A 16,563-nucleotide genomic window follows, 5' to 3' on the forward strand; every position below is an offset into this window, starting at 1 on the left:
AATATTAAAGCTAGACAAGTATGAAACCTACGCTCATAGTTTTCTGTAATCCTTAGGATTACATTTAGGTCTTGGGTGTCATTAGCTTTACATTTTTGTCTTTCTACATATGATATCTATCAAGATACTAAGTGTATTTTGTTGACTGAGTTTTTAAAGGCTGTAAAATCGTCAATAAATAAATGACTGTATACAGTACTGTCGGGGGTTTAAAAGTAGCTGAAGACTAAGAGAGTCTGCGGAAAGGTTACTCAGCTGGAAAACTTTCTTTATGGTAAGAGCATCTTAAGAATGATCATTATTATTAATTATTTATAGAAACAATGGTATTTCTAATATTCATGGAAATCAAGTTATTTCCAAGGGCTCCTGGCAGTTATCATATTTCTGTGGCCCATAGGGGTAATCGCCTGCTCTTTTTATATATTGTAGTTTGAATGCAATTTTTTGTACTGTACCTAATTAAGAAAGTGCCGGTTTATCATAATTATCCAAATCAGTAGCTTCTTTAATTGACAAGGGTAATCAGAATATACTATAGGAGTTAGATCTGATGAAACTGTATATACGGTGCGTCATGTTGGCTTTATATTTATGAAATGTCTACTTTTGAGAGCTAAAAAGAAAAAAATGAAGAATGTTTTTTTTATTCTTCTGATAATACAATATATCCTTATTTACAAGAACCAAAGACATAAAGAAAACAAATTAGTGAAAGGACATGGATATCTGCTTACAGCTGAAGAAAAGTATTAAATATTAAAGGTGTTGGCATTTCTCCTGCTGCCACTGCTGCAGCGCAATTAGTAGGTGGCTGGGATGGGATCTGCTACACATACATGCCTATGCATGCTCCCATGGTGGCCATAACCCCTGGATACCACCCCTGTATTATGCAAGTGAAAAATGAATCCAGCCAGCTCTGCTGTGGCAGCGTCCCAATGGTTACCATGGCAACTGGACGCCTTACACAGGCATCCAGGCTTGCCATGGTATGTAAGCCTGACAGGGTTCTGCCAGAGGCAGGAGCCTGGTCAGGCTTACTGTGAATAAAAATATACTGCAGTACACTATACAGTGTACTTTAGTGTATTGTAGAGTCATCAGACCCACTGGATCTTCAAGAACCAAGTGGGTCTGTGTCCAAAAAGTGTAAAAAAAAATTTAAAAACTAAAAAACTAAAATTTCTAACATTTTCACATATACGCACATTTATAATTGGGTGTCACGGAAGGTGTACAGAAAACTAGAAGACACAAAATGAAGATCCGACTGACTGGATCCAAAACTTAGGAACAAAAGGGAGAGCCCTGCAACAGACCTGGCTCTCTCCCTAACTGCTCAGCCTATGCGAAAATCCCAATGGTAGATGATCGCATATCCTCGTACCTCGACTGTATAACACCTGAACACCCTATAATAGTGAGGGGACACGACCACCGGCTCCCTACACTTGATACGGAGGGAGTCAGGGTCACCTGGGATCCAGCAAACAGGAAAACACAAATGAATGAACAAACTTATCTGTAGAAGACTCAGTAGTAGCATCAGCATGCACACACTCCAGGAAGTAATATAAACCGCAAAGTGATGCAGTATGGGAAGGGATTTAAAGGGATGCAATCAGTGCAACTACATGACAGCTGATAGAGGCTAACGAGATGAGAAAATGAAAGCAAAAGAGAAGGAACCTGAAGGAGGAGGTTCTGAAGGACGTCTGTCAGAGCTTCTCAGATGTCTGGTGGTGACATTGGGTAAAAATGAAGAAAATAAAATACCCTAAACATGTTGGGTATCGCCAAGTCCGTAACAACCACCTCTATAGAAATATCACATGACTTAATCCCTCAGATGAACACCGTAAAAAAATAAAATAAAAACAGTGCCAAAAAAAACAAATCGTCACCTCATCCCGCAAAAAATGAGACCCTACCTAAGACAATTGGCCAAAAAATAAAAAAGCTATAGCTCTCAGACTATGGATACACTAAAACATATATTTTTTTGTTTCAAAAGTGGTATTATTGTGTAAAACTTAAATAAATAAGAAAAAACATACATATTAGGTATTGCCACGTCCGTAACGACCGGCTCTATAAAAATATCACATGACCTAAACCCTCAGATGAACACAGTAAAAAAAAATATATATAAATAAAAACAGTGCCAAAAAAACAATTTTTTGTTACCTACCATCACAAAAAGTGCAACACCAAGCGAAAATAACTCTCAGACTATGGAGACAAACATTTTTTGGGGTTTAAAAATGGTATTATTGTGTAAAACTTAAATAAACAAGAAAAAGCATACATATTAGATATTGCCACATCCATAACGATCTGCTCTATAAAAATATCACATGACCTAACCCCTGGTCACCTTGCCCCAAAACGTGTAATAATAAATGATCAAAAAATCATGTGTACAAAAATGGTACCAATAAAAACGTCAACTCTTCCTGCAAAAAAACGACCCCTGCGCAAGACGATCGTCAGAAATATAAAAACAATATGGCGTTCAGAAAATGGAGACAAAAACATATATTTTTTTCAAAAATGCTTTATTATGTAAGACTGAAACAAAAAAATATAAAGTAGACATATTTGATATCATTGCGTCCGTAACAACCTACTCTATAAAAATAGCACATGATATAACATGTCAGATGAACATTTAAAAAAAAAAAAAAAAAAAACGCTGCCAAAACATCCATTTATTGGTTACCTTACCTCACAAAAAACACAATATAGAGCGATTAAAAATCATATGTACCCTAAAATAGTACCAATAAAACTGTCACCTTATTCCGTAGTTTACAAAATGGGACATGGTATCTAAAAACAAGTCCAGCAAAATCTGCCTTCCAAAAACCATATTGCACTTCTTTTCTTCTGTGCCCTGTCATGCGCCCATACAGCAGTTTACCACCACATGTGGGGTGTTTCTGTAAACTGCAGAATCAGGGTAATAAATATAGAGTTTTGTTTGGCTGTTAACCCTCGATGTGTTAAAGAAAAAAATGGATTAAAATGGAAAATCTGCCAAAAAAGGGAAATTTTGAAATTTTATCTCCATTTTCCTTTAATTCTTATGGAATACCTAAAGGGTTAACAAAGTTTTTAAAATCAGTTTTGAGTAACTTGAGGGGTGTAGTTTCCAAAATGTGATATTTTATGGGGGCTTTCTACTATGTAAGCCTCACAAAGTGACTTCAGACCTGAACTGGTCCTTAAAAAGTGGGTTTTTTAAAAATTTTAAGCCTTCCAACGTCCCAAATAAATAAAATGACATTTACAAAATGATGCCAAAATAAAGTGGACATATGGGGAATGTTAAGTAATAAATATTTTATGAGGTATCACTTTCTGTTTTAAAAGCAGAGAAATATAATTTTTTTTAAATATTGTGAATTTTCCAAAATTTTGGGTAAATTTGGGATTTTTTCAGAAATGTGAAATGTATTGTCATGAAGTACAATGTGTCACGAGAAAACAATCTCAGAATGGCTTGGATAAGTTAAAGTGTTCCAAATTTATTACCGCATAAAGTGATACATGCCAGATTTTCAAAAATAAGCCTGGTCACGAATGTGCAAAATGGGCCGGTCATTAAGGGGTTAAATAAAATGCAACTGAGAACCCAAATAGGTTGTCTGGTGTAGAAAATCAATATTCAATGCCGTAATAGAAAAATTCTGACATAATTGAAGGGAATCCTTCAGTTAGGACCTCTATTAGTTCACCACAGTGGAGAGCAGTTACAAAGAGAATGTTCATCTGTGGAGGATCCATTACATTAATGTCTTACACAGATAGCCCATTGATTTCATTGAGCACGTGCAATACTTAATACTATGTCCTGGGGTGGTGGATTGAAAAATTGTTGCCAGGTTCTCACATAAATTACATTCACTTGGGGTCCCAGCAGTAAGGTACAATATGATCCTTTTAGTCTTGGAAAACTTGTATAAGGGGATTGCCCAAAGTGGACAACCACTTTAACCCCCGCCCTCCCACTGATCATTCTGAATGGTATTCAGGCAGGAAAGGACAATACTGTTTTGAACAATCATTCTTCGGGGCTGTGTGGCTGCAGAAGGGAGGCCACTTCTGAGGACTATTATGAAGGCTACATTGGGCTAATTATATTGGGCTACACCTGCAACTTTGTGTTAAAGCTGACAATGTAAGCATTAAAACAAGACTAAGATTACAGCACTAGCCACAGTCCTTAAAAATGGGTGCCAGTGAGAACTCCATATACTTGCAGGATTCACATCTCATTCGTAAAGGCTGTATCCATAGCACTGCAATATTTGTCTTATTCTAAAGCTTAGATTGTCAGCTTTCAAACTAGACCAATCCAAGGACATAGGCCTAGCTGATACAAAGCCTGAGATGAGAAGGATTAAAGCAGCCATGGCTTTCTTCATCCAGCTGTGATCTCAGCTAGCCTGGAGAAGGAGGAGCTGCAAAAGGGGACTTGCTGTGAGGCTTCAGGAAGAGAGAAGAGACACAAACCCTTCTCTCTCCCTGTCTAACTGTACATGGTTCCAGGGGGAGGGTAAAATGAATTCATGGGCATGTTATCAATCCCCCTTTCCTTATCACTTAGAGAGTATAGTTGCTCTGTGATTTTCAAATATGGGTGTCTTTTTTTCAGAAAAGGAGTGTGGAGATGAGCTGTTGCTAATCGAGCCTAATTAGGCTAGTCATTTACACTATTACCCAGATGTTTACCAGCATCTAGATCACATTGTCAAATACGTCACACAAAAAATTCGTACCCTCCACAAACAAAAACCTCAATAAAAACATAATCTTTCCTTATCTTCACCTGATATATTTCTGACAGATGGAAAAGTTTTCAGTCAGTTAAAAAATATATTCTCTTTCTCTTACTGTTGCCATAAATGATTGCTTTTTAATTAGCTCTACAAAACAAATCAGTGTGACAAACAGGGAAAACTGGGCTCCTGCATAGGGCAGCACTGTTCATGGGCATCACTGAAACAGGTGTTGGCTATTTTTTTTATCTTCTCCCCCTCTTCCTGCAAAATGGAAAAAAAATTAAAGTTATGGCCAATGGAGCACATCGCCAGTCACATTCCCCTAATGTTAGGATGTCATCACTGGACCAGGAAGCAGAAAGTGTTGGAAGACAGACAGTGTTGGTACAGGGGTGGCAGAGGATCCTTGAGATGAGGCCTAGCACTGAACTGCTTTTCCCGTTTCCAACGTGCCGTAGATTTACTGCATTTTCCACCAGCTGCCACTATAGGGAACACAGTGCATAAAGATTTTACATCTTTCATTGATTTTAATAGTAACTGTATAATTTCTTAGGCACTGAGCTCCCCTCAGTGGTGAGTATAAGCAGATAGTTTTATAATATACCTTGGAAAGTGAAGCAGGAGATTTATTAATGCATTCATATTTGTATGGTGGTCAGAATGAGCACCATATTTATGAAACGCCTGTTCCACCTTTTCCGACTTAGTAGTTGAATAAGTAGTTAAGACAGAGTGTGACTTTTTGTTTTATTAAAAATTTTTTGGAAGGAAGGTACAAGATACAAGTAGCCATATGAAGACACATAACCCCCACACAGATGGGATAAAACATCTCTGAAAATGTATTTCTGTATTTCTGATTTGACTTTATCTACAATATCAGCTTCCAATGCCAACCATTTTATAAACACCCCCAACCCACCACTTTCCCAACCCATTCTACAAGATGATATATAGTGTATACAATACCTGAGATACATTGGCAAAGTGTAATCAGGATCCATCATTGTAATACCAAGCATAGCTGCTACCCAATGGACAATGTTGTGCCTGGTAAGCGGTGAGTAGGCTGAGGCACTCACTGGAATGCTGCAGTCTCCTCAAACTGTAGATTGGTGGGGGTGCAGGGTGTCGGACCCACACAGATCTGATATTGATGAGCTATACTAAAGATAGGTCATCAGAATATCAGAAAAGTCCTGTAAATGTTTCCCCTTAAACCACTCTATTGTAGCTTTACCAGTATGTCTAGAGTCATTGTCATGCTGGAAAGTGAATCTCAGTCTCAGATCTTGGGTAGAAACTGGTTCTCAGGAATTGCCCTGTATTTACTGCCATTCATCTCTCCTTCAATCCTGTCCAGTTTCCATCCTTGGTAATGAAAAGCATCTGCGGCCACCACCATGCTTCACTGTGGGAATGGTGTTCTTGGGGTGATGGGTTTGCTCCAAGCATATCATTTCCCATGATAGACAAAAAGCTAAATTTTAGTCCCATCTGACCAAGAAACTCTCTTACATGTGTTTGTGGAGTTTGCCACATCCTTTTTGGCGACCTCCAAAAGTGAGGCCGGACGGAACGAACAGTTCAGGGGAGGGGAGGGGTTTTGGGTGGCGAGGGCTAGGGTAGCTCAGGAGTTAACTAGGAGACATGAGTGGGGGGAGGAGTTGAGAGGGGGCGGGGAGCTGAGCCGATAAAGAGGAGGTGAGCCGGGATAACGGGCACCATTTTGGGGAGCAGGAGACGGCATCTGCAGCATCGCATACTGCCATGTCGGATGCAGTGGAGGTGATGCTGCGGCGTTTGAGAGAAGTGGCGGACTCCAGGGGTCCCGGATGGTTAGAACAGCAGGTGACTGCCTTGTTAGGGGGGGCGGAAAGGGGTTAGGCCACAGGCGCGCCTAACACCTTATTTACCCCCCTGGGTCCGGCGCCGTGTCAGGAGCCCCTCAGGTTGTAATGCAACAAAACAGGAAAAAAGACATATTTTCACAAGGCACTGTAGATCACTTAGTATCATTCTCTGTATTTAAAGGGGTTGTCCGGGTTCAAAGCTCCAATGCTCTCCTTTGCCCTGCACTGAATCGCGCAGAGCAAAGGCATTTTGTGGAGCTTCGTTGACGAACCGGGCTCTCCTAAGGGCTGCCAGGCGGAGGCTTCCCCCCATCAGAGCCAGTGACATCACTGAACACACTGCCGGGCAGAAGCCTCTGACCAACAGTGTGTTATTGTGAATAAAAGAGCCCTTGCCCTACGCTATCCTGGTCCGAGTAAGGGAGTGCATCGGAGCATGAACTGCTCCGATGCTAACATCAGGGGGGCTGCCTGGGTGCAATTCTGGGTACAGCCCCTTTAATTCTTCGATGTCTTTAGCATCATCTTGTGTGGATCGTGTCTTCCACCTCTTATCTCTGCCCCTTCAGGTTTCATTTGGTTCCTGCTGTGCTGCTTTTTTAACCGCCATGTGTTTCAGCCTTTTTTTTCTCTCTAAATATTATGTTTTCCCAAAGTCACCAGTCACTGCCTTGGAGGTTTTCTTCATCTTTGTTGCCTCTGGGGTGTTATACATCATGTTTGTTTTTCCTTGTTTCTTAAAAAAATTGTATTGCTTTGTTTTCTTTAAAAATAAACTTTGCTATTTAATAGGCATTAGGATGTATGTCTGTGTATTTTCTTGAGCAGTGATTAATGATTGAGCATAAAAAAATTGTCATTATTTCTATTTAGGACATATGACTATTCCCCTTGATTTGGTAAAATATGGATCAGTTAAAGAGGACCTTTCACCTGTTTGTACTTTAGAAAAGCGATACCTCACACTGTAGCCCATGTTCAGCAGAAGTGATATCGCTAATTTTTTTCTTGATCCGCTCCTCCGTTGCGCCGATGTGCCCCTAGTTCTGTTTAGGCACGCTGTATGCTAATTGATAGCATCGGAACACCGGGGATGAGACATCAGCTTTTCATCGTGGGTGTTTCTTCTATCTGGCTGTGGCGCTGCCCAATCACAGTGGAGAGCGCCACAGCCAGATAGAAGAAACGCCCACGGAGAAAAGCTGATGTCTCCTCCCCGGTGTTCCGATGCTATTAATTAGCAAACAGCACGCCTAAACAGAACGAGGGGCACATCGGCGCAACGGATCAAGATTTTTTTTTGCAATATTACATCTAATGAACATGGGCTACAGTGTAAGGTATCACTTTTCTAAAGTACAAACTGGTGAAAGGTCCTCTTTAAAGCTGAATTTGTAGACGTGTGTAACAGTTTACTCTATTAGCAACATTTCTGGTTTGCATACTGTCAGGATGATGACTACCGTCACACGCAAACAGAGAGAGTGCAACCCTTAACTGCCCGGACCCAATATCCCTACTTCCCTGCACAATTACACTACGCAATGACCCACAACTGGACGACAGTCCCTACACTGCAATCTGTGAAGGGTGAGAAATAAAACAGCGATAAACAGACGAACAAACAGAGAGGCAGTAGTTGTCCAAACAAAAGGGTCAAACATCAGATGGTCAACACAGTTACAAATACTATAGAGGCAAACGAGAAACCCAAAACATGCCAGAGAGTCAGAACCAGGAGATTTTATACGATACCAAAATGCCAGAAGCCAAAATCAGAAATCCAAAGCCAGAGGAGTCTTTAATTATGCAAAGAAACAGTACCCCCTACCTGCTAAACAACAAGAAATTTCCCGGCACCTGCACCCACTGGAGCCGGCCTTATATAGAGACCTGGGAATGGTGTCCAGCTGACCTCCCTACATGTTAGTTGGAGCTGTCAGATGAACAAGCTGACATCCTAATTCTTCGACGTGCTTCTTCATTAGCCCCAGGCTGAAAGGGTTGTATCACAGGAACCATGACATGTATCTTCAAAGGAAGCAGACCATGCCACTGCTACGGTGCCATAGAGGACCCAGAGCTGAATGCCTTTCTAATTTTCATGCAACTGCTACTATGGGGAGTTCAAAGATTTGTACAGCTTCCATTTCAGTCAATGGTAACTGCATACATTTCTGTGCACTGAGCTCCTCCTAGTGGTGGCTTCAGCCAGACAGTTTTATAATACACTGTATGAGGGAAGCTGCAGACACAGAGCTGTATGGTGTAGGATTTATTAATGTATTTATACCAGTTGGTGTGGTATGAATTAATTGAGTTGAGCACAGAATGATCGCCATATTTATGTATGTTCTTCTTGCAACGACATTGAAGGTAGATAAAGTGGGGAGGTCGAAGGTGACCTTTTTTTTTTATTAAAATTTCTTCGGACAGCCCCTTTAATTCTTCGATGTCTTTAGCATCATCTTGTGTGGATCGTGTCTTCCACCTCTTATCTCTGCCCCTTCAGGTTTCATTTGGGTCCTGCTGTGCTGCTTTTTTAACCGCCATGTTTTTCAGCCTTTTTTTTTTTTCTCTAAATATTATGTTTTCCCAAAGTCACCAGTCACTGCCTTGGAGGTTTTCTTCATCTTTGTTGCCTCTGGGGTGTTATACATCATGTTTGTTTTTCCTTGTTTCTTAAAAAATATTGTATTTCTTTGTTCTCTTTAAAAAAAGACTTTGCTATTTTATAGGAATTAGGATGTATGTCTGTGTATTTTCTTGAGCAGTGATTAATGATATTGGTAAAATATGGATCAGTTAAAGAGGACCTTTCACCTGTTTGTACTTTAGAAAAGCGATACCTCACACTGTAGCCCATGTTCAGTAGATGTAATATTGCAAATTTATTTTCTTGATCCGTTGTGCCAATGTGCCCCTCGTTCTGTTTAAGCGCGCTGTATGCTAATTAATAGCATCAGAACACTGGGGATGAGACATCAGCTTTTCATCGTGGGTGTTTCTTCTATCTGGCTGGGGCGCTGTCCAATCACAGTGGAGAGCGCCACAGTCAGATAGAAGAAACACCCACGGAGAAAAGCTGATGTCTTCTCCCCGGAGTTCCGATGCTATTAATTAGCATACAGCACGCCTAAACAGAACGAGGGGCACATCGGCGCAACGGATCAAGAAAATAAATTTGCAATATTACATCTACTGAACATGGGCTACAGTGTAAGGTATCACTTTTCTAAAGTACAAACTGGTGAAAGGTCCTCTTTAAAGCTGAATTTGTAGACGTGTGTAACAGCTTACTCTATTAGCAATATTTCTGGTTTGCATACTGTCAGGAGGATGACTACCGTCACACGCAAACAGAGAGAGTGCAACCCTTAACTGCCCGGACCCAATATCCCTACCTGCCTGCACAATGACCCTACGCAATGACCCACAACTGGACGACAGTCCCTACACTGCAATCTGTGAAGGGTGAGAAATAAAACAGCAATAAACAAACAAACAAACAGAGAGGCAGTAGTTGTCAAAAAAATAAAGGGTCCAACACCATATGGTCAACACAGTTACAAATACTATAGAGGCAAACGAGAAACCCAAAACATGCCAGAGAGTCAGAACCAGTAGATCTTATACGATACCAAAATGCCAGAAATCCAAAGCCAGAGGAATCTTTAATTACGCAAAGAAACAGTACCCCCTACTTGCCAAACGACAAGAAATTCACCGGCACCTGCACCCACTGGAGCCAGCCTTATATAGAGATCTGGGAATGGTGTCCAGCTGACCTCCCTACATGTTAGTTGGAGCTGTCAGATGAACAAGCTGACATCCTAATTCTTCGACGTGCTTCTTCATTAGCCCCAGGCTGAAAGGGTTGTATCACAGGAACCATGACATGTACCTTCAAAGGAAGCAGACCATGCCACTGCTACGGTGCCATGGAGGACCCAGAGCTGAATGCCTTTCTCATTTTCATGCAACTGCTACTAGGGGAAGTTAAAAGATTTTTACAGCTTCCATTTCAGTCAATGGTAACGGCATAAATTTCTGTGCACTGAGCTCCTCCTAGTGGTGGCTTCAGCCAGACAGTTTTATAATACACTGTATGAGGGAAGCTGCAGACACAGAGCTGTATGGTGTAGGATTTATTAATGTATTTATACCAGTTGGTGTGGTATGAATTAATTGAGTTGAGCACAGAATGATCGCCATATTTATGTATGTTATGCTTGCAACGACATTGAAGGTAGATAAAGTGGGGAGGTCGAATTTCTTCTGACCATTTACTGGGATCTGTCACATATCATTTACAATTGTCATGCCTTCTGTAAAAATGGTAGCCATAAAGTTAGTGTTCTTCTCCTTCCTCTATTGTCTTGAAGCTAATGATCGTTGTTTTTCCCCATTCATCAGATCACGTTACCAGTGAAAGTAAATGAACAAACCTCTGATTGGCTGGCTGTGCAAGGCCCATTCTACAGCATGGCTTTCTTGCTCCTGCTCTCGCCCTTCTGTTCATTCACACATATAGCACCAGAAGTGATTTGTGTGTAATTTTAACAACTGGATCAGTATAAGCTGCCAGACTCCCCTCCCAGTAGTTTTGTACATAGTCACGTCTAAGTCATTGCTTCTCTATAATATACATTTACAATTTTAAATGAGCAGACCACAGGCGCATTATGTAGCTAAAACCATGCAATCACTGACTGGACCATGATTTGTGCTCAGGAGCAGTCTGTAGCATTCAATTTACTGCTTGGATTTTGACATCTCAATGGAAATGACAGTTTTTGATAAATTATATGCTGCATCTTAGTAGAAACAGTTCGTGTCCTGGCATGGTCAGATGGTAGTCTGTCAAGATGTGTGCATTTAACAGATGATAACGCAGTAACAAATTACTATGGACATCCAAATGTGACAGGTACAGTGCATTCGGAAAGTCTTCAGACCCTTTTTACTTTTTTCACATTTTGTTATGTTGCAACATTGTGCTTAAATAAAAAAAATAAAAAAAATATAATTTTTCCCCCATCATTCTGCACGCAGTACCCCATAATGACAAAGTGAAAATAGAATGTTCTTCGTTTCCTTCTGACATGACACTTATTATTTATTTCAAAAAGTTCAACCTTGGTTTCATCAGACTAAAAGATCTTTTACTGAAGAGGTGTGTCTTTTACTGAAGAGGTTTCTTTCTGGCCACTTGGCCATAAAGTCCTTAATTGTGGAGTGCTGCAGTGATGTATGACCTGGAATTTTCTCCTATCTGCACACAGAGTGACCATTGGGTTCCTAGTAACCTCTCTTACCAAGTCTCTTCTGATCTGATTAGTTAGTCTGGTGGGTCCGAAGTTCCAAACTTATTCTACAAATCGGATTCCAAAAAAGTTGGGACACTATACAAATCGTGAATCAAAACTGAATGCAATGATGTGGAGGTGCCAACTTCTAATATTTTATTCAGAATAGAACATAAATCATGGAACAAAAGTTTAAACTGAGAAAATGTACAATTTTAAGGGAAAAATATGTTGAATCAGAATTTCATGGTGTCAACAAATCCCCAAAAAGTTGGGACAAGGCCATTTTCACCACTGTGTGGCATCTCGCCTTCTTCGTACAACACTCAACAGACGTCTGGGGACCGAGGAGACCAGTTTCTCAAGTTTAGAAATAGGAATGCTCTCCCATTCTTGTCTACTACAGGCCTCTAACAGTTCAATCGTCTTGGGCCTTCTTTGTTGCACCTTCCTCTTTATGATGCGCCAAATGTTCTCTATAGGTGAAAGATCTGGACTGCAGACTGGCCATTTCAGTACCCGGATCCTTCTCCTATGCAGCCATGATGTTGTGATTGATGCAGAATGTGGTCTGGCATTATCTTGTTAAAAATTGCAGGGTCTTCCCTGAAAGAGATGACGTCTGGATGGGAGCATATGTTGTTCTAGAACCTGAATATATTTTTCTGCATTGATGGTGCCTTTCCAGACATGCAAGCTGCCCATGCCACACGCACTCATGCAACCCCATACCATCAGAGAAGCAGGCTTCTGAACTGAGCGTTGATAACAACTTGGGTTGTCCTTGTCCTCTTTGGTCCGGATGACATGGCGTCCCAGATTTCCAAAAATAACTTTGAATCGTGACTCGTCTGACCACAGAACAGTCTTCCATTTTGCCACACTCCATTTTAATTGATGCTTGTGGATCTTGCTTAGAAATGGCTACTTCTTTGCACCGTAGAGTTTCAGCTGCCAACGGCGGATGGCACGGTGGATTGTGTTCACTGACAATGGTTTCTGGAAGTATTCCTGAGCCCATTCAGTGATTTCCTTTACAGTAGCATTCCTGTTTGTGGTGCAGTGTCGTTTAAGGGCCCGGAGATCACGGGCACCCAGTATGGTTTTACGGCCTTGACCCTTACGCACAGAGATTGTTCCCGATTCTCTGAATCTTCGGATGATGTTATGCACAGTTGATGATGATAGATGCAAAGTCTTTGCACTTTTTCGCCCGGTAACACCTTTCTGATATTGCTCCACTATCTTTCTGCGCAACACTGTGGGAATTGGTGATCCTCTACCCATCTTGGCTTCTGAGAGGCACTGCCACTCTGAGAAGCTCTTTTTATACCCAATTATGTTGCCAATTGACCTAATTAGTGTTATATGGTCTTCCAGCTCTTCGTTATGCTCAAATTTACTTTTTCCACCCTCTTATTGCTACTTGTCCCAACTTTTTTGGGATTTGTTGACACCGTGAAAATTTGAATCAACTTATTTTTCCTTTAAAATGATACATTTACTCGGATTAAACGTTTGATCTGTCATCTACGTTCTATTACAAATAAAATATTGACATTTGCCATCTCCACATGATTGCATTCAGTTTTTATTCACAATTTGTTTAGTGTCCCAACTTTTTTGGAATCCGGTTTGTATTTAAGAATTGTGAAGGCCACTGTGCTCTTGAGAACTCAGTGCAGCAGGCATTTTTTGTACCCTTCTCCAGATCTGTGTTTCCCCACAATTGTGTCTCTGAGCTGTACAGGCAGTTTTTTCCTCATCATGGCTTGATTGTTGCTCTGATATGCATTGTCAGCTGTGAGACCTTATATAAAGAGGGCTTCATCTTTCCAAATCATGTCCAATTAACTGAATTTACCACAGGTGGACTCCAATAAAGGTGCAGAAACATCTCAAAGATGATGAGGAGAAATAGGAGGCCCCCAGAGCGTGTGTCATAGTGTCAAGTGTCATAGCAAAGGGTCTGAATATGTATGTACGTGCAAAATGTTAGTTTTCCTTTTTAATTCATTTCTAAGATTCTGTTTTCACTTTCTAATTAAAGCGGTTGTCCAGGTTCAGAGCTAAACCCAGACATATCCCCTTTTTCGCCTTGGCAGCATTTCCTTTTCTCGAGGTCCGGTGACGTACCGGGGTCTCCATGGGTAAGCTAGGTGGAGAATTTCTGTTTTACAGGCTAGGGCAGCACTAAAGCCCACCCATTAGTGCCGGTGACGCCGCCCCGCTCAGTGCTAGGTGGAAGCCTCCACCTAGCTTACCCATGTAGAGCCCAGTATGTCACCGGATCTCAAGAAAATGAAATGCTCTGATGCTTGTATAGAGGGGTTGCCTGGGTGAAAAAGGGGGTATTTACGGGTTCAGCTTTGAACCCGGACAACCCCTTTAAGGGGGATTGAGTGCAAATTGATGGGGATAAAATTACCGGTAGTCTGAAGACTTTCTGAATGCTCTGTATATGTCAAACATATCCACATCATATATTTTGCCCAACTTCTGACAAAACAGTGTTGTTATACCTTTTTCTTGCAGTTATCTACAATATCTTTGCACTGAAATAAAACTACATTTTTACTTAGTATTTTATTTTTACATTGGGAGTGAATGGGCAGCATTTACTACTATATGGCATTCAGTTGCCTCTGTCTGTAGCATACTGTCACATATACATGAGAAATAGCAGGATGTAATTTTTTAAGGACAGCTCAATTACTTTTATTTTATTTTAAGTACTTTAAGGAAAAAAAATTAACTGAGTGGTATCTTCAAAGGGGACTTTGCAGCAGTGCGTATCGAACTGCAACAGTGACTGCTCCAAATGTCAAACTGTGCTATTTCGAGAAGGTAGTGGTTAAGTTTTTTTAGCAGATGTCTTGGTGAATGTTTAATAACTGTTGTGGGGACTCGCTCTGGTAGACAGGATTAGCGGACGCAGTATAGAGGCAGCAACAAGTTTTTTGGATCAAACAGTTCAGTGTTTTATTCACACTTTAGGCAAATGACAAAACAAGCAGTCATATTCAAACAAAAAGTCACTTTGCGGTGTTGGTCGTAATTCACACCATGCGGCAATTCTGCCTCAAAGAGTCCTTGACCATAGCAGCACCAACCTGTTTTCACGCCAAACAGGTAGCAAGCCTTCATTCAGACACAAGGCTCCAAGATCCCAACACAGTGACCTGGATTTTGAGCCCACCTGCCTATTTAAGGACAGCCAGCTGCTGCCAAAACCTGGACCGGCATTTAAAATCCGGTCCAGTATTTGACCTCACCTGGCTGTACATCAGCCCAGCAGCACATGCTGGGAGGAAAATACCTGTTTTCCCAGACCAAACCTCTCACTGTGTCACATTGTACATTGTAGCTGAAATCCACCCCTTGAAAGTTTTAAATGCACATTATATTGAAATATGGCTTGTACTGAAAACAATCTATGTGCATTATTTGGTACTTTTTTCTCTCGGCATAAAACAATTGCACTCCAGAGGTCTGTCTGAAATACACGGTTCAATGTTTTCTCATTAGTTATATAGAGCGAGCATGTTAACATTTTTCAGGATCATTTGCCCATTGGGGGCACTATTCCACTGGAGCCTCAGTCAATCAATACCAGAGCTTTCCATTTTATTGGCCAATCTGTGAAGATGCTCTACAAGAGGGCTGTGATATACTGGACTACACTGTAGTCACTGTCTTCCTGCCTTGATAGTGATGCAGCTTGTGTTCTGCCTTTTTTTTCAGGGCACAGAAGGGCTGTTGGTCCCATGTTCATATGTGCCCGCAATACTGAGAAAAATGATGCTTTAATATATGGAATTGAGCCTCTAGGAGCAACGGGGGTGTTGCCATTACTCCTATGGGCTCTTCTCTCTCTATAACTGCCGCATCCTCTCAACTTTGATGGACAGGTGTGATGATATTTTCACTATCTGGTCCTGTCAATCAAAGTGGAGAAGGCGCAGCAGTTGTAGAGAGAGCTGAGATTCTAGGAGTAATGGCAACACCCCCGTTGCTCCTAGAACAACATTTGCATATAGTAAAACATAATTTTTCTCAGAAATGCGGGCACATATAAACATGGGACCAACACAGATGTCTTCAGCTGCCAAGCGCACATGTAACAGGTCAGCCAGTGTCATAGGTGCAAATCTGACAGATTTGTCACAGCAGTGTTTCTCTTCTTACTTTTAGAACTTATGATTCTATTGAGCATTCAATTAATTGTCCCCTTTAACAGCAGCATCTCCTTCCCCCAATAGTCATATAAACCCCCTATGTCTTGCTAGCTAAAGCAGTCACAGCAGGACTTGCACGCAAGGCTGTCGGCTGTCAGATCCGACCTGTCGCTATTTCGCCATGCCGCCGGACTGCCGCTCTGTCCCCATTGACTATAATGGGGACAGGGGGGAGCTCCGGCGCAGTACGGCGGTGCACGGTGAGAGGACGCCGGACTAAAAAGTTGGACATGCAGTACTTTTAGTCCAACGACCTCTCACCGTGCACCGCCATGCTGCGACGGAGCTCCGCCCCCCCGTCCCCATTATAGTCAATAGGGACAGAGCGGCAGTCTGACGGCACGTCGAAATAGCGGCAGGACGGATCCGA

General features: G+C 41.4%; 1 protein-coding gene across 1 annotated transcript in view; it reads left to right on the forward strand.

Moving 5' to 3' along the window:
• Positions 1 to 16,563, forward strand: part of LOC122944115 (IQ motif and SEC7 domain-containing protein 2-like) — a 294,359-nt gene that overhangs the window by 116,942 nt on the left and 160,854 nt on the right. The gene's annotated exons all lie outside the window — the stretch shown is intronic.

This window comes from Bufo gargarizans, chromosome 7 (genome assembly GCF_014858855.1).
Source record: "Bufo gargarizans isolate SCDJY-AF-19 chromosome 7, ASM1485885v1, whole genome shotgun sequence".
Lineage (NCBI taxonomy): Eukaryota > Metazoa > Chordata > Amphibia > Anura > Bufonidae > Bufo > Bufo gargarizans.